General features: G+C 46.0%; 1 long non-coding RNA gene across 1 annotated transcript in view; it reads left to right on the forward strand.

Annotated features, from left to right (window-relative positions):
- Nucleotides 1–1,614: 1,614 nt before the first annotated feature.
- The window catches only part of LOC149432450 (uncharacterized), a 42,710-nt gene continuing 16,935 nt past the window's right edge, over nucleotides 1,615–27,389 (forward strand). Inside the window, exon 1 of the long non-coding RNA XR_016308988.1 lies at nucleotides 1,615–1,957. This is a non-coding gene — a long non-coding RNA (uncharacterized LOC149432450). The remainder of the gene's footprint in view (nucleotides 1,958–27,389) is intronic.

Consider the following 27,389-nt stretch of genomic DNA (forward strand, 5'->3'; position numbering starts at 1 on the left):
ATTTTGACTTTAGAACCACTTTATTATAGTAAAGGTTTATGGGTTACCTTCCTTTCTATTATTAAAGGGGTGAATACATTATGGACTGATTATGCAAACTTGTATCAAATATTACATTGCGATGCTCTTTTTGCAAAGCATACAATAGAAATAGTCTTCCCATTGTCAATGATGTCTCTGTACATTCGGCATCCTGCACTGGAATCCTGTCTTTGTCTACTATTATAATAGCTGCATTGTTCTTGTGGTTTGGATCCTACAGAGGATGATTATAGTATTCATTTTCAGCACATGAATATACTCATTTCAGTTAACAAAAACTACATATGTTTCATTCTATTTTTGTTTTTGTATCATTTTAAGAACTGAGTTCAGCCGCTATTGCCAAGTACATTTTAAATATTCGCTTTTTTTAGATCAGCTAAAACTTTTTTCAGCTTTCCTAGTTGTTCCATTGACACAAAGTAAAGTTTTCAGTATAGTAATGTAGTAATTCTTGTAATTTTATCCTACTGAACTGTAAATAGCAAGGTCCAAAACCAGGAGAGGCCTCTTAGCTATCCAGGCACTGTTAAGCAAACACTGCTTTTGTTACCAGAGTTGGGGTAGGGTTGTTAAAGTAAATCTTCATATTACATGTATGCTTTCAGTATATTGCTGCTTTCATTAGTTATTTGAATTGCAGAAAAAATATTTGTGCATTTGCTTTGCTTGTTGTAAAGTACCCTGGATTGTCCAGGACTGTCACGAATATTTGAACGAAGTCCTGCCATTTCTGTGTCCCTGCCAATGTCCTGGAAAACTGAGATCAGGGTGGGGGCAGCAGCAAATAGGGGTTCCTAATTCTGCAAGACCCTAGTACAGGAGTTTAAAAAATTAAAAACTTTCCTGGTCCCACTTGCTCAGCAGGAAAGAGGGGGTCATGGCACACTGGGGACTATTTTTTCATTTGTGGGAGCGGCAGGGTAATCTGCAGTGCTGCTGTTTCTTGTTAACCACTTGCCTACCGGGCACTTATAACCCCTTCCTTACCAGGCCAATTTTCCGCTTTCAGTGCTGTCGCACTTTGAATGACAATTGTGCGGTCACGCAACATTGTACACATATGAAATTTTTATAATTTTTTCCACACAAATAGAGCTTTCTTTTGGTGGTATTTACTCGCCGCTGGGTATTTTTTAATTTTTTTTTATTTTTTGTGCTATAAACAAAAAACCAAAAAAAAGTTTTTCTTTGTTTCTATTATAAAATTTAGCAAACATGTAATTTTTCTCCTTCACTGATGTGCGTTGATGAGGTGGCACTGACGGGCAGTTGTGGGTGGCACTGCTTGGCACTGATAATCAGGGCACTGATCATCAGTGCCCTGATCGGTGCCGATCCCTCCTCTGACAACTGCCGGTTCTCGGCAGTACTTTCCTCACGCAGTGAGGAAAGTGCAGCCGATAACTGGCAATTGCATTTCCAGATGATCAGTGTGTCATTGGACATGGCTGATCATGTGGTAAAAGGCCACTGTGATTGGCCTTTTACCATATCACGTGATCAGCTGTATCCGTAGGACACAGTGATCGCCGGGGGCGCGCATGAGAGCGCATTCTGGGAGGACGTCATGCTGCCCTCCCAGAACTGGCTGCCCGTAGTGAAGCTGTCATTCGGCTATCTGCCGTCGGCAAGTGGTAAACTCCCGGCCACTTTTGTATCACTCTGCCAAAGCAATGTAGAAGAGGCTGGGATGTTACCTGTCACCAGATTAACTAAACTGCTGAAAGCAACACAACAGGGCAAGTGACACAGAACAGTGTTGGAGACCCATCCCTCCCCCAGCAGCTTGGTCCAGGGATGACAGTGAGGACTCCGACATCCCCAGCATCCCCGAGGCAGTGTGAGTTGGTGGGAGGGGGTGCAGCCAGCCTCAGTCCCCATTCATTCTACTAGTGAATTGTCAGCAATGGAGGTAAGCTCTATGCTGGTGTTAGGGATTTGCAAAACTGCTGTGCTATTATAGATGTGAAAGTCTGCAATGGGCATATCTCTCCTTTTTTCTTGTAGCACTACCAGTGACTGTGAGAAATTGGGTTTAAAACTACACTGTCCAATTTTTCACGGTCAGGACAGTGCTACATGAAAATGGAGATTTTTTTTTTTTTTTAACTTCTATCTAAAATTTTAGAAAGGAAAGTGCTGTTCACTGACAAAGATGGTGTCTCTGTTTTCATGTAGCATTGTTCTGACTGTGAGAAATTGGACAGTGTAGTTTTTAAACCCAATTTCTCAGTCACAGTTTGCTGACGCCATCACTAAGGCCCCGCTTCACGCACCACATTTTTTACAATTGATGTTGAGCCACACCCACAATTGAATTCCCCCACCCCCAATTAAAATGATACTCCGCCTTTCTGGACATACAGAAAAAATTGTCCCTAAAAAATTTTTTTAAATGTTGGTAACTATGCTAATGTGTACACACAGTCATATGCAGTGGGGTTGATTTACTAAAACAGGAGGGTGTAAAATCTGGTGCAGTTGTGCATGGCAGCCAATCAGCTTCTAACTTCAGCTTATTCAAGGAAACTTTGGCAATAAAACCTAGAAGTTGATTGGTTGCTATACAGAGCTGCACCAGATTTTGCACTCTGCAGTTTTAGTAAATCAACCCCCAATAAGTGTAAGTGGAATTCATCATAGCAATCATTTCGATATATTTTAATTGATCTCAAATGAACACTGGTGGTTTGCTATAATCTACACTTTGCATAATATCTCTATTTGTGCTACTGAATTGACAATGCCTAATGTATATCTCTATTTGTGCTACTGAATTGACAATGCCTAATGTATTATCAGGTGTGCATTGTCTGTTCAGCTAAGGTGTGGAGATTTAGCAAAATTGTCAAGTTAATTATGTACCTGTGCCTTAAATAGGCCATACATTATACAGTTTTCTATCCTCCTACCAGGGGTTGCAGGAAAGAAAATTGCTCAATTCCCCCATTAACACAGTCAGTGTTGATGGGTGAATTCCTCATGCAGCGCTATTGTGTTCAGCCGTCACAGAGCCTTCCATGCCGGCAGAACACAATGATCTCTGCTATAGCCGTTCGCAGTGATCAAAATAAAAAAACCCTGACAGGCTTGTTGTACAGGTGATGGATCAACTCCAGTACATCAAGCATGACTATAGACGGATTGAATCTCAACTGGTCCCTGCTGAACCAGCCCAGATTTGATCCATCTATGGCCGGTTTAAGGCCTGGTGCACACTAGTGCGATTTTGGATGTGACTTGAATTTCACAGAATCACGTGACAATGGAAATCACGTTGTTTTAATGGTGTCCGTTCATACCAACATGACTCCGCATGGAGCGATTTTGGAGAAGGTTCCTGTACTAATTTGGTGTGTATCCAGTGCAATTTTGGCCCCATAAATATACAAACCTTATTATTATTATTATTATTATTATTATTATACAGTATTTATAAAGCGCCGATAGTTCACTCAGCAATGTACATTACAAAGGGGGACAGAACATGTGACAGAACAATACCAATACAATGCAAAACATGAGGGGATTAGGGCCCTGCTCTTTCGAGCTTACAATCTAGAAGGGACGGGATAGTTGTACAGGAGGAGATAGCTGTGGGGGATGGAGTGGTAGGAAGAGTGGAGGAGGTTGGTCAAGTTAGCAGGGGGTAGGCTTCCCTGAAGAGATGGGTTTTCAGGGTGCGCCTAAAGCAGTGTTTCTCAACTCCAGTCCTCATGGACCCCCAACAGGTCATGTTTTCAGGATTTCCATTATTTTGCACAGGTGATTTGATCAGTTTCACTGCCTTAGTAATTACCACAGCTGTTTCATCTGAGGGAAATCCTGAAAACATGACCTGTTGGGGGTCCATGAGGACTGGAGTTGAGAAACACTGGCCTAAAGGAGAGGAGAGTAGGTGATAATCTGATGGGTTGGGGAAGGGAGTTCCAGAGGATGGGTGACACCCTGGAGAAGTCCTGGAGGCGGGCATGAGAAGAGGAGACCAGGGAACTAGAGAGAAGGAGGTTTTGTGAGGAGCGGAGTGTGCGTGCTGGGTGGTACTTGGGTATTAGGTCGGTGATGTAGTTCGGGGCAGTATGGTGGACAGCTTTGTACGTCAGTGTTAGGATTTTAAATTTGATCCGTTGCGCAATCGGAAGCCAGTGGAGGGATTGGCAGAGGGGGGTGGCGGAAACGGAGCGGTTGGAAAGGTGAATGAGTCTGGCAGCTGTATTCAGGATCGACTGAAGCGGGGATAGCCAGCGGCGAGGCAGGCCAGTGAGGAGGGAGTTGCAGTAGTCGAGTTGTGATATGATGAGGGAGTGGATGAGCTGTTTAGTGGTTTCTGGGGTTAGGAACGTGCGGATTTTGGCGATGTTGCGGAGGTGGAGTCTGCACGAGTTTGTTAAAGATTGGACTTGGGGCTGGAAGGATAGGTTGGAGTCCAGAATGACACCAAGTACTCTGGCCTACAGGGCGGGTTTGATATTGGCGTTGTTGGATGTGATGGAGAAGTCAATGGGGGGTGGGGTTCGGGCTGGGGGGAAGACAAGAAACTCAGTTTTGGAGAGATTCAGTTTAAGGAAGTGGAGCGACATCCAATCTGATATGTCGCTCAGTAGGTGTGTGATTCGGGCAGAGACAGAGGGGGTGAGGTGGGGGGTTGAGAGATAGATTTGTGTGTCGTCGGCATAGAGGTGGTAGTTGAAGCCGTGAGAGTGTATGAGTTGGCCAAGGGAGGAGGTGTAGATGGAGAAGAGAAGGGGCCCAAGGACAGAGCCTTGAGGGACCCCAACAGAGAGGGGGAGTGAGAGGGAGGTGGTAGCATTATAGGTAACGCTGAAAGAGCGTTGTGACAGGTAGGATGAGAGCCAGGAGAAAGCAGAATCTCTGAGGCCGAGGGAGTGTAGTATTTTGAGGAGGAGGGGGTGGTCAACTGTGTCGAAGGCCGCAGAGAGGTCAAGGAGTAGGAGCACTGAATGGTGGCCATTAGCTTTGGCGGTTAGAAGGTCGTTGGAGAGTTTAAGTAAGGCGGTTTCGGTGGAGTGTAGGGGATGGAAGCCAGACTGTAGGGGATCGAGGAGGTTGTTGTCATTGAGGTGAGAGCATAGGCGGGTGTAGACGAGGCGCTCAAGGAGTTTAGATGTAAATGGGAGCAGGGAGATGGGTCTGAGGTTGTTCGGGTCATTGGGGTCCAGGGAGGGCTTTTTAAGTATGGGGTGATGTGTGCATGCTTCAGTGGGGAGGGGAAAGTGCCGGAGGAGAGGGAGAGATTAAAGATGTGGGTGAGGGAGCGTAGGATGGAGGGGGAGGGAGGTCGTAGGAATTGTGAGGGGATAGGGTCGAGGGGGCAGGTGGTGAGGCGGGCATCAGAGAGGATCTTGGAAACTTCCTCGATGGTAGTAAGGTCAAAGTTGCATCCAAGTAGCACTATATAATCACACTGAACGTCGGATCATTGTATTGCAGTAGAAGGAACCTAGCCTAAAAAAGACACTTGTGCATGCCTAGGCCTGGGAACCAATTATACTAATGCAGGCATGGACCAATGATGTCATTACATCACACCAATTATGCTGAAGGGAGTATAAATACTTTGGGAGCCTTGCCATGTATCTTTGGGCATAAGGGTGCCTCCTATATGCGGTTTTGTCCCATCTAGCACTGAGAGTGCTGGTAGTAAAAGAATGGATGCCCATTAGCTTTGTAGTCTCAGAAATGTCAGCAACATTAGTTTCACTAAATTCACTACATGAATCAGCCTACACTGGAAATTCACACGGTTTCTCAATACTACTGTTTACTTGCATTTGAAATATAGTTGACAATAATACAAAAATAATGAGGATTTGGAGCAAACTTGAAGTTATAATATTGGCTTTAATGTGAAAAGTTTACAAGTGGTTACAGTGCTCAAGTAATGACTTAAAGTAGAGTTCTGGTCTAAAAAAAAAAGAAGAAAAGTCAGTCAGCAGCTACAAATACAATACAATATAATAATACTTTTTAGTATACAGGATTTATATAGCTCCAACAGTTTTCTCAGCGCTTTACAATATAACGGGAGACAATACAGCAACAATACAGTTCAATACAAGAGGGTTAGGAGGGCCCTGTTCCTTGGAGCTTACAATCTAGGAGATTTTATTATAAGGACATTTGCATGTCCAGGTGTCCGACAATGTCCGCACAAGAGCTGATTTCCCTAATCAGTTTTGGGTGAAGGTGGCAGCATCTTAACTAAAGGAAACGGGTAGTAAAGCTTTCCAGCTGGTTTCCTACTGAGCATGCACAAGCGATGCTGTGCTTTGTGATTGGTCCCGAAGTCTTCTGGGATCTGTGATGTGTCCCAGAAAGCTGTGGGAGGAAGGAGGAGGGGTCGGAGATTGCCGCAGCAAACTCAGCTGGAAGTGGGAGTGGGTACCTTTCAAAACTCACTCCTCCTTAAAAAGTGCCAAATGTGGCAGTGGAGGTGGGGGGGGGGGGGAGGATGCCAACAAGCGGAAGGTGGTAACTCCAGCCCACTAACCTGTCTGTATCCTAAAGCAGACCTATATCAATATTGGGCAACAAAATCTGAGTGCATGAAGAAAAAATACATATTCTGATGTTATCATCAGTGAAAACGTCACATTAAAATGATCAGTAGATCCAAATGAATGCAGCTTTTTTTCATTGATAAATCATTAATATCTGTCACATACAGGGGCGGACTGACCATTTGGAAACTTAGGCACTGCCCGAGGGCCCGGGGTCAGTAGGGGGCCCCATGAGATGCCCCTGGTACACTTCTTTTTTTTTTTCTTTCATAGGCTTTTTTGAGTTTGGGCAAGGACACGGGGGCCCCATGAGTTGTCAGTTCGCCCCTGGTTACGTACCTGATTGGAGACTGAAATGACGAGGTCGGTCTCACTTGTGTCACTAGCCCTGACCCCACTGGAAGTGGAACAGAGGGTGTCTAGGGTCCAGGGGGACAAGAGCGCCAGCAGATGTTGTTTGCAGCTCGAGACTTTGGAAGACTGATGGACCACCAGGAACAGTAGTGATATGCAGAGCTGGTATGATAGGTCACCAGGTGTGCACCAGAGCAAGGCAGGAAGCTGGGATGGGACATAGGAGCAATGTCCTAGGAATAGCTGGGGTCATCAACTGGCGGACAGCAAGGTACCAAATCATAAACAAGCCAAAGTCAGGAGCAAAGCCAAAGTCAGGAACAAGTATCAAGCAGGAGAGGAATCAGAGTCAGGTTTGGAACAAGCCGGGTCAGCAACAAGGAAATCACACAGGAGCGAGCAGGAAATGGGGAACAGCTGAAGACCAGTCAGCACAGGTAGGGGCACCTTTTAAATAGTCCTTCTGGCACCAATCTTCGCCATGCGTGTGCGCAATTGCGCATGTCTATTCGCCAGCCATCTCATGGGAATTTCCTTACAATATCCCATTTAAATTCTGGTGTATTAACCCATGTGCTTTCACGCGATAAAGTACTAACCGGCTGCCAACACACCAAAACATCCGTGGCGAGTTGCTGTGCACTGTGGCATGCTGCAATGCCCTAATGTATCGGAGTGCCATTCAAGATGAATGACTATGCAACACATGCTTGCTTCATGTTGCAGTAATCCACATGTTCTCATAATGTGTATATGTAAATGAGCTCTAAATGCATTTTGTTTTTTTTAAAGCAACTAGCGCAAGTGTCTGAATTTTAATTGGCACATGCCTTGCAATCTGTATAGCAGGGCTCAGACTGGGAAATGGAGAAGCAGCATAAGAATCAATAAGGTGTGCCGCAGTGCTCATGTGCTAAAAAAGAGAACACACTGACCGGAAGAAAGAGCGATGTGATGGTGAGATGGGCTTATCAGTCTGCCTCCCTATTTTTTACTTTCCAGCCACAAGCTGGGGGCAGGGACTAGACCTACAGTGAAGGAAATAAGCATTTGATCCCCTGCTGATTTTGAATGTTTGCCCACTCACAAAAAAATGATCTGTCTAAAAAAGTTTCCTTCCTTGCCAGATAGCACTGTGCTGTGGCAAATCTCAGGACTGGATGAACAGTAATGTAAACAATCCTTTGGCAAGCAAACAGCTACTGTATATGTATTCATCATTGTATTTAGCTGTTTATCCAGAGTTTAGCTTTCAGCTGGGGTGAGTGTGACAAAGCTGTTCCCCTATAGAAACACTATAGTGGGTAAGCACTGTCGCCCTAAGGCAGAAAATATGTTACTAATAGAATCACGTGCTGAAAAAAGAAGAAAAATGCAATCATCATATCTAAGGATTGGTAATCTGCAATTATTAGATTTTTGTTCTTGGGTTACATACACTTTAAAGCTGAATGCAGTGATCAATAAAAAAAGACCTTTGAAATAGGCAAATCCTTCTGCAATGCAAGGGTTAAATGCTCATGTCTAGGGGTAAAGATACATTGTATTGAGACGCCCCTCCAAATCATTGGATTCAGGTGTTCCAATCACCTCCATGGCTACAGATATATAAAATTAAGCACCTAGGTATGCAGACTGCTTCTACAAACATTTGTGAAAGAATGGGTCGCTCTCAGTGAGGTAAAGCGTGGTATCGCGATAGATTGCCACCTGTGCAATAAGTCCATACGTGATATTTTCTTGCTACTAAATATTATACAGTCAACTGTTAGCCCTTGTTCACATCTATGCGGTTTTGAGGGCCACAATTTGCACAGGCATGAGAGCCCATTCATTTGAATGGACTTGCGTGCCCCAGGACATGCAAGGAAGAAGTCCCTGCACTACTTTTGGAAATCAAAGCCCGCATGGGAACCGAGGTTCCCAGTACAGTTGCGATTTCCAGTGCGGGTGGCGTGCCATTAGAATTAATGGCACCTGCCTGTGGGTAACACATTCCTTGTGGGTGGTGCAGCTGCGGGTATTTGTGCGGGTCCCGCAGTGGCACCACCTGCATAGATGTGAACCAGGGGTCAGTGGTGGTATAACAAAGTGGAAGCAACTGGGAATAACAGCAACTCGGCCATGAAGTGGTAGGCCACGTAAAATGACAGACCGGGTCAGAACATGCTGATGCACACAGTGCACAGAAGTTGCCAACTGTCTGCTAACAGTCAATAGCTAAACTTCATGTGACTTTCAGATTAGCACAACAACAGTGCATAGAGAGCTTCATGGAATGGGTTTCCATGGCCAAGCAGCTGCATCCAAGCCTTACATCACCAAGTGCAATGCAAAGCGTCAGATGCAGTGGTGTAAACCACACCACCACTGGACTCTAGAGCAGTGGAGACGTGTTCTCTGGAGGGAAGGATCACACTTCTCTGTCTAACAATCCGATGGACGTGTTTGGGTTTGGCGGTTGCCAGGAGAACGGTACTTGCCTGACTGCATTGTGCCAAATATAAAGTTTGGTGTAGAGGGGATTATGGTGTGAGGTTGTTCTTCAGGGGTTGGGCTTGGCCCCTTAGTTCCAGTGAAGGGAACTCTTAAGGTGTCAGCATGCCAAGACATTTCGGACATTGCATAAAGCAAGGTGTATAAAGACGTGGATGAGTGAGTTTGGGGTGGAGGAACTTGACTGGCCTGCACAGAGTCCTGACCTCAACCCAACAGAACACCTTTTGGATGAATTAGAGTGGAGACTGCGAGCCAGGCTTTCTCGTCCAACATAAGTGCCTGACCTCACAACTGCGCTTCTGGAAGAATGGTCAAACATTCCCACAGACACTTTCCTAAATCTTGTGGACAGCCTTCCCAGAAGAGTATAGGTATAGGGTGGGCCAACTCAATATTGAACCCTACAAAAACTGGGATGTCATTAAAGTTCATGTGCGTGTAAAGGCAGGCGTTCCAATACTTTTGGCAATATAGTGTATTTATACTTGCCTTATTCACCTCTCCTCTGGCAGCTGGTAATCTCCTTGGCTCCAGGATGTGGGCAGACCCTTGCCATCCTTACATAATTTGCAGAATTGCTGGTCCGGAATTGTATATGATGATGTTGGTATAGTGTACCTGCAACCAGAAAGGCAGCAAAGGGAACTGGCATTGGGGGACCAGTTGTACAGTGCAGAAGAAGCCTGCAGGACAGGAATAACATAAGTACACTCACCGGTCACTTTATTAGGTGCATTATGCTAGTACCTGGTTTGACCCCCTTTTTGCCTTTTGTTCCATATTGACATGAGTTACTGTTGCCTTTCTATCATCTCAAACTAGTCTGCCCATTTTCCTCTGACATCAACAAGGCATTTTTGTCCACACAACTGCCACTCACTGGATATTTTCTCTTTTTTGGACCATTCTCTGTAAACCCTAGAGATGGTTGTACATGCAAATCCCAGTAGATCAGCAGTTTTTGAAATACTCAGACCAGCTTGTCTGGCACCAACAACCATGCCACATTCAAAGTCACTTAAAACCCCTTTCTTCCCCATTCTGATGCTTGGCTTGAACTTCAGCAAGTCGTCTTCACCACGTCTGGATGCATAAATGCATTGAGTTGCTGCCATGTGGTTGGCTGATTAGCTATTTGTGTTACCAAGCAATTGAACAGGTGTAACTAATAAAGTGGTCGGTGACTATATAACTGCTTATTTCTCTACCCTAGACAATTCCTCTTTTCACTTAACCCAGTGTTCAGCATTAAATCCACTTCTCCATATCTATGCCTGGATGACGGTAAGAAACCAAAGTTCCTTCTTATCCTTCATTAGTAGTTGCTGTTAATCTCCCATCATAGCCAGCTTTGTTCCCAGTGTCTTCATTGTACTGGCAGGTATTATGTTCCTTCCTATGACTTGTGACTGACAAGAATACTTCTACACAGTTATGTTCCTGGGTAGTATAGGTCAGCGTTTCTTAAAGGGCAAATTCACCTTTAAAAAAAATAAAAATAAATTCAGCTGTTACAAATACTGTAACTGCTGACTTTTAAAAATGAGGTACTTACCAGCCCCTGGAGTCTGGCGCTGTCTTCCTGTAGTTGGATTTTCCCAACTGTCAAGACACCACAATCTAAAGTGTAAAAAAAACTTGTAAAATGTTGCTTATCAATTTGAAACTTGAGCCTGGGACAATGAACAGAACCAAAAATTTTACAATAGAAACCCCCTTAACATCAGAGATTACCCTCTTCTGATCAGAGGTCCCCTCAACACTACATCAGATGTTCCCTATCACATCAGAGGTCTTCCCATCACATAGGTGGCCTTCTATAAGTCAGAGAGCAACCCCATCAAAAACTCCCCTCATCACCTCAGAGTCTGCCCATCACAGAGTTCCCTCTTTCCATCAGAATCCTTATCTTATGGCTTCGGGAGCATGGCAGAGGGTAGGAGGAAGAACAGGTCTTAAAGAATGTGCACTACTGTCCTCTGCTGATGCTGGGTTGGTCCACTCAAGATCAATTTCATGTGTTACTATGGTGAGCTCAGGTTGGTTGCTAGAATCATAGCAACCAATGACACAATGCACCCTGGCCCAAGAGGGTCATTGGTTGTTATAGTGCTGGCGGCTGGCCTGCCTGCATCCTATTCAGGGCACTCTGGGTGAACCCAAACGGCATCCTGCTGGAGAAACACTGATATAGGTCATTCTAAGCGCAGTTGGATAGTGCCCTAGCAAATGGGTCCCTTTTTTTTTTTTTTTTAACAGGAAAACAACAACAAATCGTTAGATAATTCACTGACAGGGGTCCATTTGCACAGGAAGAGAGACTAGGAAATACAGAAGTATACCTGAGGAGGTATAGGCTTCAATGGGGTGCAAATAATGTATTTGAAATGCAGGATAACAGAGGATCCTCTGGAGTCACTGCACATGACTGAATGCACTAGGATCACTGGTTGACGCAAAAGTGCAGGGGGTCACTGGAGAAGCTAAGGTCACTGGAGACACCAAAGCGCATAGGTCACTGGAGACACAGAAGTCTATGAAGATACGGGAGCTCAGGGTCACTGGGCTCGCTGAAGACACGAGTCACTATAGATAACAGATTGCATCAGTCACTGGAGACACGGGAATCTATGAAGAAATAGGAGTGCAAGGGTCAGTGTAGATGCTGGAGTCACTGGAGACACCAGAACACAGGGGTCACAGGAGATATAGGAGTTACTGTAGATGCTAGGGTCATAGGAGACACATTAGTCTCTGGAGACACAGATGACATAGGAGACACAGGTCACTGGAGATATAGGAGATGTAGGGAGTTGCTTGAGTGCACAGGAGTCGCAGAATCACTGAAGGCACAAGACTGCACATGAGTGCAGGGGTCACTGGAGGCACAGGAGTGTAAAGGTCACTAGAAATGCAGGGGTTACTAGTGGCAGAAGAGTACAGGGGTCTCCAGTATCAAAGGAGTGCAGGGGTCTCTGAAGGTGCAGGGGTCACAGTTACTAGAAAGAGGAGTACACCTGAGGCACAGGTAGATGGTAGAGACACGGACTTTGGCTCAGACATAACACTGCAGTCAAGCACTGATAAGTGTATTGCTTAGCTCTTTAAGACCACTTCTGCAATCTGATGAGAAATCCAGAAATGCTGGTGTCAGCACAGAATGGTGTGTATGACAAAGTAGATCACCTGTGGATTTGTTAGGAATGGCACCTAAACAACACACTCAACATACAGTACAGGTGAAACTCGAAAGATTAGAAAATCGTGCAAAAGTTCATTAATTTCAGTAATGCAACTTAAAAGGTGAAACTAATATATGAGAGACTCATTACATGCAAAGCAAGATAGTTCAAGCCGTGATTTGACATAATTGTGATGATTATGGCTTACAGCTCATGAAAACCCCAAATCCACAATCTCAGAAAATTAGAATATTACATGCAATTAATAAAACAAGGATTGTACATAGAACAATATCGGACCTCTGAAAAGTATAAGCATGCATATGTACTCAGTACTTGGTTTGAGCCCCTTTTGCAGCAATTACTGCCTCAAGCAGTGTGGTATGGAAGCTATCAGCCTGTGGCACTGCTGAAGTGTTATGGAAGACCAGGATGCTTCAATAGCGGCCTTCAGCTCTTCTGCATTGTTCGGTCTCATGTCTCTCATCTTTCTCTTGACAATTTCTCTTGATTCTCTATGGGGTTCAGGTCAGGCGAGTTTGCTGGCCAATCAAGCACAGTAATCCCACGGTCATTGAACCAGGTTTTGGTGCTTTTGGCAGTGTGGGTAGGTGCCAAGTCCTGCTGGAAAATGAAGTCGGCATCCCCATAAAGCTCGTCTATGGAAGGAAGCATGAAGTGCTCCAAAATCTCCTGGTAGACAGCTGCGTTGACCCTGGACTTAATGAAGCACAGTGGACCAACACCAGCAGATGACATGGCTCCCCAAATCAACACAGACTGTGGAAACTTCACACTGGACTTCAAGCATCTTGCAGTGTGTGCCTCTCCATTCTTCCTCCATACTCTGGGTCCTTGGTTTCCAAATGAGATGCAAACGTTGCTCTCATCAGAAAAGAGGACTTTGGACCACTGAGCAACAGACCAGGTCTGTTTTTCTTTAGCCCAGGTAAGACGCTTCTGACGTTGTTTGTTGTTCAGGAGTGGCTTGACAAGAGGAATACGACATTTGAAGCCCATGTCCAGGATCCGTCTGTGTGTGGTGTGTCAGGAATGGACTGGCCAGCAATAGTGGGACTCAGCTGCCTTATGAGCTGCAGTACCAGGGCTGGCCAGCGGGTGCTCCCAGCAATCAGAGACTCAACCTTGCAGCCAGTCAAACACCTGGAACTAATTATACTGGTGTATTTAAGGGACATTCAGACCTGCAGACTCTGCCTTGGTGTTGTGTTTCTCTTGGGCCCTGTATCCTGTTCCTGCTCTCTGTTCCTGTCTGATTCTCTGCTGACCCTGCTCTGATCCCTGGCTTGTCTGACCATTCTCCTCTGCCTGACCCTCTGTACCACGCTGCCCGCTACCTGCTGAACCTGGCCTGTGACCCCGACCATTCTCCGCTTGCTCCCCCTGTACCTACCTGCCCGACTGATATTGACCCGGCCTGCCTGACGACGCTTGCATTGTATGTACTGTTATCTGTGGGTGGTTGGTTGGTTTGTTTGCACTGTGTTATGTTTTAGTATTGCACTGCGTTTATGTTTGTATGGTTAGTGTTAATAAATTACATTGTTTATAACATATCTGAAGTCTGCGTTTCCCTGCGTCAGTCACACACCTCTGGTCATACCCGGGAGCCCTGACATTACACCAAGGCCAATCCTGACCAGAAGTGGCTGCACAGGGAAGCCATCTTGGCTTGTTGATGGGAAGGATGGATCTGGATGAGGTTGCGTATTTATCTCTGCTAGTGTTTGATGACAGAGAGTATGCTTATCAAACTCTGAAGGAGTATACCCGGGATGAACTGCTAGAATGTATACGGCTCGCTCATGTTCTAGTAGATCAGGGCACAGAGTTGAGTTCTCTGAGGTGCAGCCTTTGATTGAGGTTTGTGCTGAGTTGGTTTCATCTGGTACCCCCGAATGCAGGGATGAATTTTTGCCACCATTTAGTGCAGACCAGGTAGAGTCCCTGGTATGGTTATTAGAGGATGATGTGGGTTACTTTCTGGAGCGGTATTCCACATGTTCACCACAGACACTAAGAGATTGTATAAACGCAGTGCAGTCTTTGGTCAGACAGGCTTTCTGTAAGCTCAGCTTTGTTCAACCCATACTGCAGACATGGACAGAGTTGTTGCACCCAGCCTCAGTCAGCTTACAAAGACCCAGTCCTGCTTCTAATTTATTTCCTCAAAACTCTATTCCTGCATTCCCAACAGCTCCTCCTGCCCTGCTATCTACCGCATGTCAGTACCCTGTTCCCACTCGCTGCACCTATCCTGCCTTTAACCCTGTAAAAAAGCCCTCTGTAGCAACTGCTCCCTCTCCTGTTCCATCCTCCAGTTCTTCTCTGTCTCCAGCTGCTCCATTCGTTTGCAGACCTGCGTTTACTTGCAGTGCTCCAGTAGTTAAAACCAGAAAAAAGCGAAAATTCTTTCCAACCAATACCATCCTGCCAGTATCCAAACCGGTGAGCCTGCCTTCCGTGGTTCAGCCTGAAGCCTCTACTCAGCCTGAAGCCTCTACTCAGCCTGAAGCCTCTACTCAGCCTGAATCCTCTACTCAGCCTGAATCCTCTACTCAGCCTGATGCCTGTACTCAGCCTGATGCCTGTACTCAGCCTGATGCCTGTACTCAGCCTGATGCCTGTACTCAGCCTGATGCCTGTACTCAGCCTGATGCCTGTACTCAGCCTGATGCCTGTACTCAGCCTGATGCCTGTACGCAGCCTGATGCCTCTACTTGGCCTGATGCCTCTCTTCGGCCTGAAGCCTCTACTCGGCCTGAAGCCTCTACTCGGCCTGAAGCCTCTACTCGGCCTGAAGCCTCTACTCGGCCTGAAGCCTCTACTCGGCCTGAAGCCTCTACTCGGCCTGAAGCCTCTACTCAGCCGGACGCCTCTACCCAGCATGATGAACTGATCCAGCCTGACGATCCTATTAGGCCAGTTGACTCGATGCCCGCTGTTGATCCAGATGATCCGGTACCTGATACGGTGCCCGCTGTCGTGCCAATTGACTCAGAGCCCGCTGTCGTACCTGGTGACTCGGTGCCCACTGCCTTGCCAGATGACGCGGTGCCCGCTGGCGAGCCAAATTACCTGATGCCTGGTGACCCAGTGCCCGCTGTCATGCCTGGTGACCCAGTGCTCGCTGTCGAGCCAGACAATCCGGTACCTGATGACCCGGTGCCCACTGTCGTGCCTGTTGACTCGGAGCCCACTGCCTTGCCAGATGACGCGGTGCCCGCTGTCGAGCCAAATGACCTGATGCCTGGTGACCCGATGCCCGCTGTCCAGCCAGATGATTCAATGTCTGCCCCAGTGCCCGCGGTCATGCCAGTTGACTCGGAGCCCACTGCCTTGCCAGATGACGCGGTGCTCGCTGTCGAGCCAAATGACTTGATGCCTGGTGCCCCGATGCCCGCTGTCCAGCCAGATGATCCAATGTCTGACCCAGTGCCAGCGGTCATGCCAGTTGACTCGGAGCCCACTGTCGTGCCTGGTGACTCGGTGCCCGCCGCTTCGCCTGGGGGCCCGAGACCTGTCGCTCCGCCTGGGGGTCCGGCGCCCGCCACTCCTCCTGAGGGCCCGAGACCTGTCGCTCCGCCCGGGGGTCCGGCGCCCGCCGCTCCGCCTGAGGGTCCGAGACCTGTCGCTCCGCCTGGGGGTCCGGCGCTTGCCGCTCCGCCTGGGGGTCCGGCGCTTGCCGCTCCGCCTGGGGGTCCGGCGCTTGCCGCTCCGCCTGGGGGTCCGGCACCCGCCGCTCCGCCTGGGGGCCCGATGCCTGTCGCCCCGCCTGGGGGCCCGATGCCTGTCGCCCCGCCCGGGGGCCCGGTGCCTGTCGCCCCGCCCGGGGGCCCGGTGCCTGTCGCCCCGCCCGGGGGCCCGGTGCCTGTCGCCCCGCCCGGGGGCCCGGTGCCTGTCGCCCCGCCCGGGGGCCCGGTGCCTGCTGCTCTGCCTGGGGGCCCGATGCCTGTCTCCCCGCCTGGGGGCCCGATGCCTGTCGCCCCGCCCGGGGGCCCGGTGCCTGCTGCTCTGCCTGGTGGCCCGCTGCCTGCTGCTTCGCCTGGTAATCCAATGTGCCTCTGCCCGGAGTCCAGCCCGATGTGCCTCTGCCCGGAGTCCAGCCCGATGTGCCTCTGCCTGGTGTGCCGCTGCCCGGAGTCCTGCCCGGTGTGCCAGTCTTTGATATCCCGCCAGTTACCAGACCCGGGCGGTGGAACATTTTGCCCAGCTAGGACTGTTTGGAGCGTCCTGAGGCCGCTCCTTGAGGGGGGGTACTGTCAGGAATGGACTGGCCAGCAATAGTGGGACTCAGCTGCCTTATGAGCTGCAGTACCAGGGCTGGCCAGCGGGTGCTCCCAGCAATCAGAGACTCAACCTTGCAGCCAGTCAAACACCTGGAACTAATTATACTGGTGTATTTAAGGGACATTCAGACCTGCAGACTCTGCCTTGGTGTTGTGTTTCTCTTGGGCCCTGTATCCTGTTCCTGCTCTCTGTTCCTGTCTGATTCTCTGCTGACCCTGCTCTGATCCCTGGCTTGTCTGACCATTCTCCTCTGCCTGACCCTCTGTACCACGCTGCCCGCTACCTGCTGAACCTGGCCTGTGACCCTGACCATTCTCCGCTTGCTCCCCCTGTACCTACCTGCCCGACTGATATTGACCCGGCCTGCCTGACGACGCTTGCATTGTATGTACTGTTATCTGTGGGTGGTTGGTTGGTTTGTTTGCACTGTGTTATGTTTTAGTATTGCACTGCGTTTATGTTTGTATGGTTAGTGTTAATAAATTACATTGTTTATAACATATCTGAAGTCTGCGTTTCCCTGCGTCAGTCACACACCTCTGGTAATACCCGGGAGCCCTGACATTGTGGCTCTTGATGCACTGATTCCAGCCTCAGTCCACTCCTTGTGACAGTCCCCAACACTTTTGAATGGCGTTTTCCTGACAATCCTCTCCAGGCTGCGGTCATCCCTGCTGCTTGTGCACCTTTTTTTCTTCCACAATTTTCCCTTCCACATAACTTTCTATTAATGTGCTTTGATACAGCACTTTGGGAACATCCACCTTTTTTTGCAATTACCTTTTTGAGGCTTTCCCTCCTTTTATGGAGGGTGTCAATGATGGTTTTCTGCACAACTGTCAGGTCAGCAGTCTTTCCCATGATTGTGATTCCTACTGAACCAGACTGAGAGCCCATTTAAAGGCTCAGGAACCCTTTGCAGGTGTTATGGCTTAATTAGCTGATTAGAGTGGGACACTTTGAGCCTAGAATATTGCACCTTTTCACAATATTCTCATTTTCTGAGATTGTGAATTTGGGGTTTTCATGAGCTGTAAGCCATAATCATCACAATTATGACAAATCACAGCTTGAACTATCTTGCTTTGCATGTAATGAGTCTATCTCATTTATTAGTTTCATCTTTTAAGTTGCATTACTGAAATAAATGAACTTTTGCAAGATATTCTAAAGTTTGAGTTTCGTGTGTGTGTGTGTGTGTGTATAGTTACATAGAGAGGTGGACCTAATAGAGATTTCATAACCATACCAAAAGCACACAAACACAGAACCATGTCAGGTTACTGTATCATTGGAACATTCCAACCAATGATCCAATTTTATCCTTTTACTCCAAATCACTGCGCTATCAACCAATTCTAAATGTTACGGAGAGTTGAGAATCCATTTATGTGACCACAAGGCTGTTAACCTAAAAATGTCCTATACTAATACTGTAACGAGGCAAAAGACTGCTCACATCTAGACACCTGGAAATTTTAAAGTAGAACTATAGGCACATTTTTTTTTTTTCCATTTTGGATAGAACAAGGGAGGGTTATGCCCCCTGTCAGACTTTTATGCCATCTGTGTCCTATTTCAGAAATGTCACTTTTTGTACCAATCCCAAACAGGAAGTGAGAGGAATCTGTTCAAATTAAAGGAATTCCTTGAGGACCCCCAGGTCACCAGACCTAGTGTCCTCATTGGAAGATTTCTCCTGTATTTGGAACAACCCAAAATGTGGGATTTTCTTTTGATTTCACTTTTAATGATAACGGTAAACGGTAAACAGGACAAATAGAGATAAATCTCCTTAACTAGGTGGCAGAGACAACAATAAAAACTGACAAGTGTTCTTATCCCTCTCCACTCCCCCAAAAGTAAAAAAAAAAGTGTTTTGCCTTTTTACTAGTTATACTTTATTTATTTATTTATCGAGTTTATATAGCGCCAAAGGGTTTGCTCAGCGCTGTACAATAGAGGGGGGACAATACATGAAACAGTACAGTAACATCAAACAGCACACAAGGGGTAAGAGGGCCCTACTCTTTTGAGCTTACAATCTAGGAGGGAGGGGGTAGAGGTACAGGAGGAAACGGCTGTGGGGGATGGAGTGGTAGGAGGAGGGAAGGGCAGCGGCTGTTAGGTGAGGGTGGGGTAGGCTTCCCTGAAGAGGTGGGTTTTCAGGGAGCGCCTGAAGGTGAGGAGGGAAGGTGACAGTCTGATGGATTGGGGTAGTGAGTTCCAGAGGATGGGGGAGGACCTGGAGAAGTCTTGCAGTCGTGCGTGGGAGGAGGAGACCAGGGAGCAAGATAGAAGGAGGTCCTGTGAAGAGCGAAGGGTACGGGTAGGGTGGTACTTGGGAATCAGGTCGGTGAGGTAGTTAGGGGCAGTGTTGTGAATGGCTTTATAGGTCAGAGTGAGCAGTTTGAATTTAATGCGTTGGGCAATGGGGAGCCAGTGGAGGGAGAGGCAGAGGGGGGTGGCAGAGGTGGAGCGGCTGGTGAGGTGGATGAGTCTGGCAGCTGAGTTCAGGATGGTCTGAAGCGGGGAGAGTTTGCACTGGGGTAGGCCGATGAGGAGGGAGTTGCAGTAGTCCAGGCGTGAGATAATCAGGGAGTGAACGAGTAGTTTAGTGGTGTCTGGGGTAAGGAAGGAGCGTATTTTGGCGATGTTGCGAAGGTGGAGCCTGCATGTATTTGTGAGTGATTTGACATGAGGTTGGAAGGAAAGGTTTGAGTCCAGAATGACGCCAAGGACCTTGGCTTGCTGGGCGGGATTGATGGTGGTGTTGTTGGTAGTGATGGAAAGGATGGGGGGGGGGGGGGCACGGGAAGGGGGAAAGACGAGAAGCTCGGTTTTGGAGAGGTTGAGTTTGAGGAAATGGAGCGACATCCAGTCAGAGATGTCGTTTAGGAGGTGAGTGATGCGGGCGGAGAATGTGGGGGTGAATAGGTAGATTTGAGTATCATCAGCATAGAGGTGGTAGTTGAAGCCGTGGGAGTGTATGAGTTTGCCAAGGGAGGAGGTGTAGATGGAGAAGAGAAGGGGTCCAAGGACAGAGCCCTGGGGGACCCCAACAGAGAGGGGGAGGGAAGAGGAGGTGGCGCCGTTGTAGGAAACGCTGAAGGAGCGTTTTTTTCCATTTTCCACTTTCCAGTCCTCATTTCCACACCACTGTCTAGATTGGCAACTGCCTTTTAATGTGGATGCCACCTCATCAACCAAGTTCTGAAAGTGGAACCACTTATCCAGTATGATGACCTAAAACATAGAATAAAATGTATCCTAACGTGAAACTCAACCCAAAATGTGAAGATTTAGGATACTGTAGGGAACATCTTATTATTGTTAATTGTACATAAGCAATACCTTGAAAAATTAACTTTTTACCTTGAATTCCTGCTGTAAAATAACTGTACACTTCATAGTTTGAGTATATCTAGGAACTACTGTGCCAACAGCCTTACAGCTGTATATCAGCATTGTAAGATCTAAGGCTTTTTTTTTTTTAACAGCTGGTCTCAGGAGATTTTGAGTAAATTTGCTGATGTCATTACTGTACTACTCCCTGTTCTACTTGCTAGAGGCTCTGACATGAAGAAGCAAATCCCTGCCTCTATAAAGACGGCTGCCTTCACACAAACACAGGGCAGAACAAAGCATGATATATCAGTAATGGGGAGAAGATCAGCAGAAGGTTGAGCACAGGCAATACTGGTCACCAATCCTTTGCGCTCTGCCTGTCTTTTTTGGCACATTTTCTTTATTTCTGTTCCTAATAAAAGGGGTCTTTGCCTTGCGGTATTAATATACAAGTTAACCATCTATAATTAGGGATGAGGAAACTGGCCCATTTTCAAGGCCAATATGTAAGCTGTTGTTGAAAAAGGGGGCATGAGGAGCTGGGCAATGCTATGGACATCTACCAATAAAAGAAATGTTTTTAAAAAACATTCAGTGAGGAGAGGGACTTTAGCAATAGCCCCTGAAAGACCTGCTGGATTTTAAGGGGCTCTCCTGCTTTCCCTATTATCAAATTACCACAGACTCACCTATCCAATGATGGTGACTGACAGACTTTGAATCCTTAAATTATGTTCTGCAAAATGTATTGTCTCAAGTCTCATTTCACATTTATGATGAACTGTGCATATTTGGACTCAGTCATTTATATTTTGTGTTTGCAGCATTTTTTAGATTAATAATACAAGTGTGGCGTGGTACTTTTAATTGATTATGGTCTCAACTACCAATTTAAGATTTGGTGCCTAAACAAAAACTAACTTCACCAATCAAAGGGCCAAGAGCTTTTGTTAAAATGGAGCATAGCAGCTGGATAATGTGACAAAGTTTGAAAGAGTTGTGCAAAACCAACAGATGTAAATTGAGGATGTTACTTCATCACTCTAAACCAATATGGTGAAACTGAAAGATATATGAAGCCTGAAGGGAACAAGGTAAGGTCAGCATTAGCTTCACAAAGATATATTTTTGTATGTTTCAGATATTACTGAGGCTGAATCCTGACCAAGGTCAATGTGATTCTTTCTCAGTTTTGTTTCAGCCTAAAGCTGAAACTGAAATGAAATGTTTATTTTAAGAACATTCATACAAGTGTAGCGCTACTCCCGTAGGAGCCCCGGGAACGTTGCTCAGGTTCTTTCTCAATGGGTTGCCACACAGCCAGGCACATGAACATAGTCACTCGTTTCCTCAATGACCAGTCTAGGGGTGTTTTTGTTGTTTTTATTTTTGGAGAACTTGGATAGGGATAGGGGAATTGAGTGGGATACTCCAAACACAGAATCTATGTACAAATTTGAGAACAATGAACTCGAACAGACTTACTTCTTTAGGGCAAAAAAGCTATTCAGGACATCAGCTAATGTCCCCTTTAGCAAACAGTGTTGACTTTCTAGCACACGAGGGGTGGGGTAAAGGCTGCCCAAAATGTCTCTAAGATCTCTTGGCAGTCTGTACTCCACGAATGGTCCAGGGACAGTTGGTTGCCTCCTTCCAACTTCCAAGCGACACTTTCCTCTAGTGATACTAGACTAGATCTTCAGCAGACATCCCCTCAGTAGCTTCAGCATCCAGGCCCTCAGGTTGCCCACCAGAGGCCTCACTAACAGCGAGTACATGGCAGGATAGCTCAGGGAATCCTAGAGCCCCCTTAGGCTGTGTTCCCCTCCTACTGGAGACCCAAAGCTCAGTGTGCTCAGAGAATATATACAGTTACCCAGCATCCTTCAGGGCTTGGCTCCCTGGTATTGGCCAGGGTTGTAAAAATATTCAGGCTGTCAACTGAATTACTCCACACCTAAAATCCAGAGGGTTTTACTGATTTCTAGAACGCAGAGGAAGTTACCAGATTGACAGCAGCTGAGAACAATGGACAGACCTAACTGATCGATTGCAACCACACTGATTACAGCAAGGCAAGCTATAATTTACTTGACAAAAATACACAGCTCCACTGAACACAGTGAGCCAACATTAAATCTAACTAATCCTAGCACCTATCTAGGAGGGTACTACACAAGCTTTGAATCTTTTGTGGGGCCAAGTTGACATTCGTTTTTAATTGCAGTAACAAGAAATTTCAAAGGAGCAGGATGATTTGCTCAAACACATTTCCAACAGTGAATGTGGTTTTTGTTTGGGAAATGACATTCTTTCCAAAATCGAAAGTTGAAGTAAACAATTTTGAAGTATTTAGCAGAGGGGGAGTTTAGCTGACAGTCTGTGAGTGGTACAAACTGAGCAACAACTTCTTAACTCCTGAGAGCGAGGGCCGACTAGAGAGCTAAATGTACATGGTGATTGGATGCCTCTAGTCTGCAACTGAGGAGGGAGAACTTGGTATATCTTTAAAGTGGCCCAGCTGTGGAAAGAGATTTGGGGATGGAAATAGATGAGGGGATGCAGAAAAAAAATATATAGATTATCTCATGAAAATATTAGTATGCGAGAGGTTGAAGTAAAATATAAGTGTTTTGATAAGATGGCACATCACACCGAAAGTTGAAAATAGGATGAATGGGGAGATTTCACTGTTGTGTTGGAGAGGGTGTGGAGAGATAGGCACATGGTATCATATATGGTGGGGGTGCTCAAAAATACAAATATTCTGGAAGAAAATAGTTCACGTAGTGGGGAAGATTACTGAAGTTAATATTAGATTGGACCCAGGGGTTTGTCTTTTCCATAATACAGAGGTACCAGTGAAAACATAAGAATTCGGGTATATGGTATTTATTAAATGCCGCAAAGAGTCTGATACCCAGGTATTGGCGAAAAAAGGAAGTACCAACGGAAGAGGACTGGGTAGTTAGAGTGAAATTTGTGAGATGGAGAAACTTTATTATATGCACGTAGATAAGATGGGGATATTTCATGTAAAATGGGAGGATTTTAAAGGAAAGGTGAAATATATGAAGATATAAAATTCTACTATATATATTATGATCGCTCTCTATAGTGGGGCAGGGGGAAAACGCAGAGTAGTTGGATGGGGGGTGGGAGGGGTGGGTAGATGGGGAGGGTTATGAAGTTATTTTAGGGAGATAATTATTTGTAAAATTGTATCGTTTTGTTTGTTTTTCTTTTTTTCCGTTAAGTGGGGAAAAGGATTGTAATATTAATTTTGTTGAAAATAAATAAATATTTATAATAAAAAAAAATAAAGTGGCCCAGCTGAACCTACAGTCAGGTCCATAAATATTGGGACATCTACACAATTCTAACATTTTTGGCTCTATACACCACCACAATGGATTTGAAATGAAACGAACAAGATGTGCTTTAACTGCAGACTGTCAGCTTTAATTTGAGGGTATTTACATCCAAATCAGATGAACAGTGTAGGAATTACAACAGTTTGCATATGTGCCTCCCACTTGTAAGGGACCAAAAGTAATGGGACAGAATAATAATCGTAAATCAAACTTTCACTTTTTAATACTTGGTTGCAAACCCCTTGCAGTTAATTACAGCCTGAAGTCTGGAATGCATAGACATCACCAGATGCTGGGTTTCATCCCTGTTGATGCTCTGCCAGGCCTCTACTGCAACTGTCTTCACTTCCTGCTTCTTCTTGGGGCATTTTCCCTTCAGTTTTGTCTTCAGCAAGTGAAATGCATGCTCAATCCGATTCAGGTCAGGTGATTGACTTGGCCATTGCATAACATTCCACTTCTTTCCCTTAAAAAACTCTTTGGTTGCTTTTGCAGTATGCTTTGGGTCATTGTTCATCTGCACTGTGAAGCGGCGTCCAATGAGTTGTGAAGCATTTGGCTGAATATGAGCAGATAATATTGCCCGAAACACTTCAGAATTCATCCTGCTGCTTTTATCAGCAGTCACATCATCAATAAATACAAGAGAACCAGTTCCATTGGCAGCCATACATGCCCACGCCATGACACTACCACCACCATGCTTCATTGATGAGGTGGTATGCTTAGGATCATGAACAGTTCCTTTCCTTCTCCATACTCTTCTCTTCCCATCACTCTGGTACAAGTTGATCTTGGTCTCATCTGTCCATAGGATGTTGTTCCAGAACTGTGAAGGCTTTTTTAGATGTCGTTTGGCAAACTCTAATCTGGCCTTCCTGTTTTTGAAGCTCACCAATGGTTTACATCTTGTGGTGAACCCTCTGTATTCACTCTGGTGCAGTCTTCTCTTGATTGTTGACTTTGACACACATTCACCTACCTCCTGGAGAGTGTTCTTGATCTGGCCAACTGTTGTGAAGGGTGTTTTCTTCACCAGGGAAATAATTCTTTGGTCATCCATCACAGTTGTTTTCCGTGGTCTTCCGGGTCTTTTGGTGTTGCTGAGCTCACCGGTGCGTTCCTTCTTTATAAGAATGTTCCAAAAAGTTGTTTTGGCCACGCCTAATGTTTTTGCTATCTCTCTGATGGGTTTGTTTTGTTTTTTTCAGCCTAATGATGGCTTGCTTCACTGATAGTGACAGCTCTTTGGATCTCAACTTCAGAGTTCACAGCAACAGATTCCAAATGCAAATAGCACACTTGAAATGAACTCTGGACCTTTTATGTGCTCATTGTGATTGGGATAAAAGAGGGAATAACACACACCTGGCCATGGAACAGCTGAGAAGCCAATTGTCCCATTACTTTTGGTTCCTTAACAAGTGGGAGGCACATATGCAAACTGTTGTAATTCCTACACTGTTCACCTGATTTGGATATAAATACCCTCAAATTAAAGCTGACAGTCTGTAGTTAAACTCATCTTGTTTTTTCATTTCAAATCCATTGTGGTGGTGTATAGAGCCAAAAATGTTAGAATTGTGTCGATGTCCCAATATTTATGGACCTGGCTGTATGTGAGTGAAAAAAGTCTGGTGAAAGCTGTGGAACCCGGGTTATACATGTTTCCTGGAAACCTTTTGATAAGCAAGCCCTATTTGACCACTCAGTTTACAGAGGGTCAATATACACTGATTTAAAAAGTGCTCCTTTTAATTTTTTTTGAGCAGAGTATAGCAGGAAGTCAATTTTAAACTCCTGAGATATTGATCTGATCAGTTAAGTAGCAGAGGGGGTTGTTAATCAGTTTCAGCTGATTTGGTGTTAATGAAATTAACAGGTGCACTAGATGGGCAACAAGGAGACGACCCCCAAAAACAGGAATGATAGATGGAAGCCGCTGACATTTTTTTTTCCCTACTCTTTTATGACTTTGTTTTTCACTAGTTTTGAACTTGGCTAGGGTCAGTGTCACTACTGGTAGCAAGAGGCGATACCTGGACCCTACAGAGGTTGCACAGGCAGTCCAACTCCTCCAGGATGGCACATCAATACTTGCCATTGCCAGAGGTTTGCTGTGCCTCCCAGCACAGTCTCAAGAGCATGAGGGAGATTCCAGGAGACAGGCAGTTACTCTAGGAGAGCTGGACAGGGCCATAGAAGGTCCTTAACTCATCAGCAGGACCGCTATCTGCTCCATTGTGCAAGGAGGAACAGGATGAGCATCGCCAGAGCCCTACAAAATGACCTCCAGCAGGCTATTGGTGTAAATGTCTCTGACCAAACAATCAGAAATGATTTCATGAGGGTGGCCTAAGGGCCCAACATTATCTAGTGGGTCCTGTGGTCACTGCTTGGCACCATAGAGCTCGATTGGCATTTGCCATTGAACACCAGAATTGGCAGGTCCGCCACTGGCGCACTGTGCTTGTCACAGATGAGAGCAGGTTCAACCTGAGCACATGTGATAGATGTGAAAAGGTCTGGAGAAGCCGTGGAGAATTTTATGCTGCCTGTAACATCGCTCATCATGACCATTTTGGTGGTGGGTCAGTGATGGTCTGGGGAGGCATATCCATGGAGGAATGCACAGACCTGTACAGGCTAGACAATGGCACCCTGACTGCTATTGGGTATCTGGATGAAATCCTTGGACCCATTGTCAGACCCTACACTGGTGCAGTGGGTCCTGGGTTCTTTCTGGTGCACGAAAATGCCCGGCCTCATATGGCAAGAGTATGAAGGCAGTTCCCGGAGGATGAAGGAATTGATACCATTGAATGGCCCCCAAAATCGCCTGACCTAAATCCAATAGAACACCTCTGGAATATCATGTTTCATTTATCTGACGCTGCCAGGTTGCACCTCAGACTGTCCAGGAGCTCGATGATGCCCTGGTCTAGATCTGGAAGGAAATACCCCAGGACACCATCTGTCGTCTCATTAGGAGCATGCCCCGACATTGTTAGGCATGCAGCACATGCAAACTACTGAGTACCATTTTGAGTTGTTGCAATGCAATTTCAGCACAATGGACTAGCCTGTTGCATATTTTTTTCACTTTGATTTTTGCAGTGTCTTTGAATTCAGTCCCCTGTAGGTTGATAATTTTAATTGCCATAAAACGATAGGGCATTCTTGCATTCCTAACGCGTTATCCAGTCCGTATCAGTATAGATATCAAGCATGATATTTTTCCCCATTGAGTGTTCCTGTGTATTTTGGTAAGAGGCTTTGCATATTCACTGGAGGTGGAAAGCTGGAATGTCAACACTGAAGTTTTCTTTTTAAGCACATTAGAGGTGTTCACAAGTTTTAGATTTTCCATCTGGATTTTTGGAATTTCTATTGAGATAGCTCATCTATGCACTATTTATCTGTATTTTGGGTGCTGCACTCGCAAGTAATGGTGGCAGTGACGGTGGCTGGTGACTGAGTTTCTGGTAGTGAGCAGCAGCTTACTACTTCATACACCTCTATTAGTGGCAGGGTCTCCATGTTGGAGCCCACTGCAGTACAGAGCCGTCCTAGGGACTGAGCCTAAGCGCAAGTTCTTGCGAAATGAAGCATGGTGTATTTCCTCTGTGCCGATGGGCAGAATACAATGTAAGCAGAAAAGCTGCTGGAGTTGAGTGATCAGTGCTACTTTCTGAAAATGACTGAAGTCAGGTATTAGGACAGGTAGGAATAGACCATGTCATTGCTTTAAGAGA

Source organism: Staurois parvus, unplaced genomic scaffold (genome assembly GCF_062004578.1).
Source record: "Staurois parvus isolate SC_StPar_1 unplaced genomic scaffold, SC_StPar_1.0 ptg002140l, whole genome shotgun sequence".
Taxonomy (NCBI): Eukaryota; Metazoa; Chordata; class Amphibia; order Anura; family Ranidae; genus Staurois; species Staurois parvus.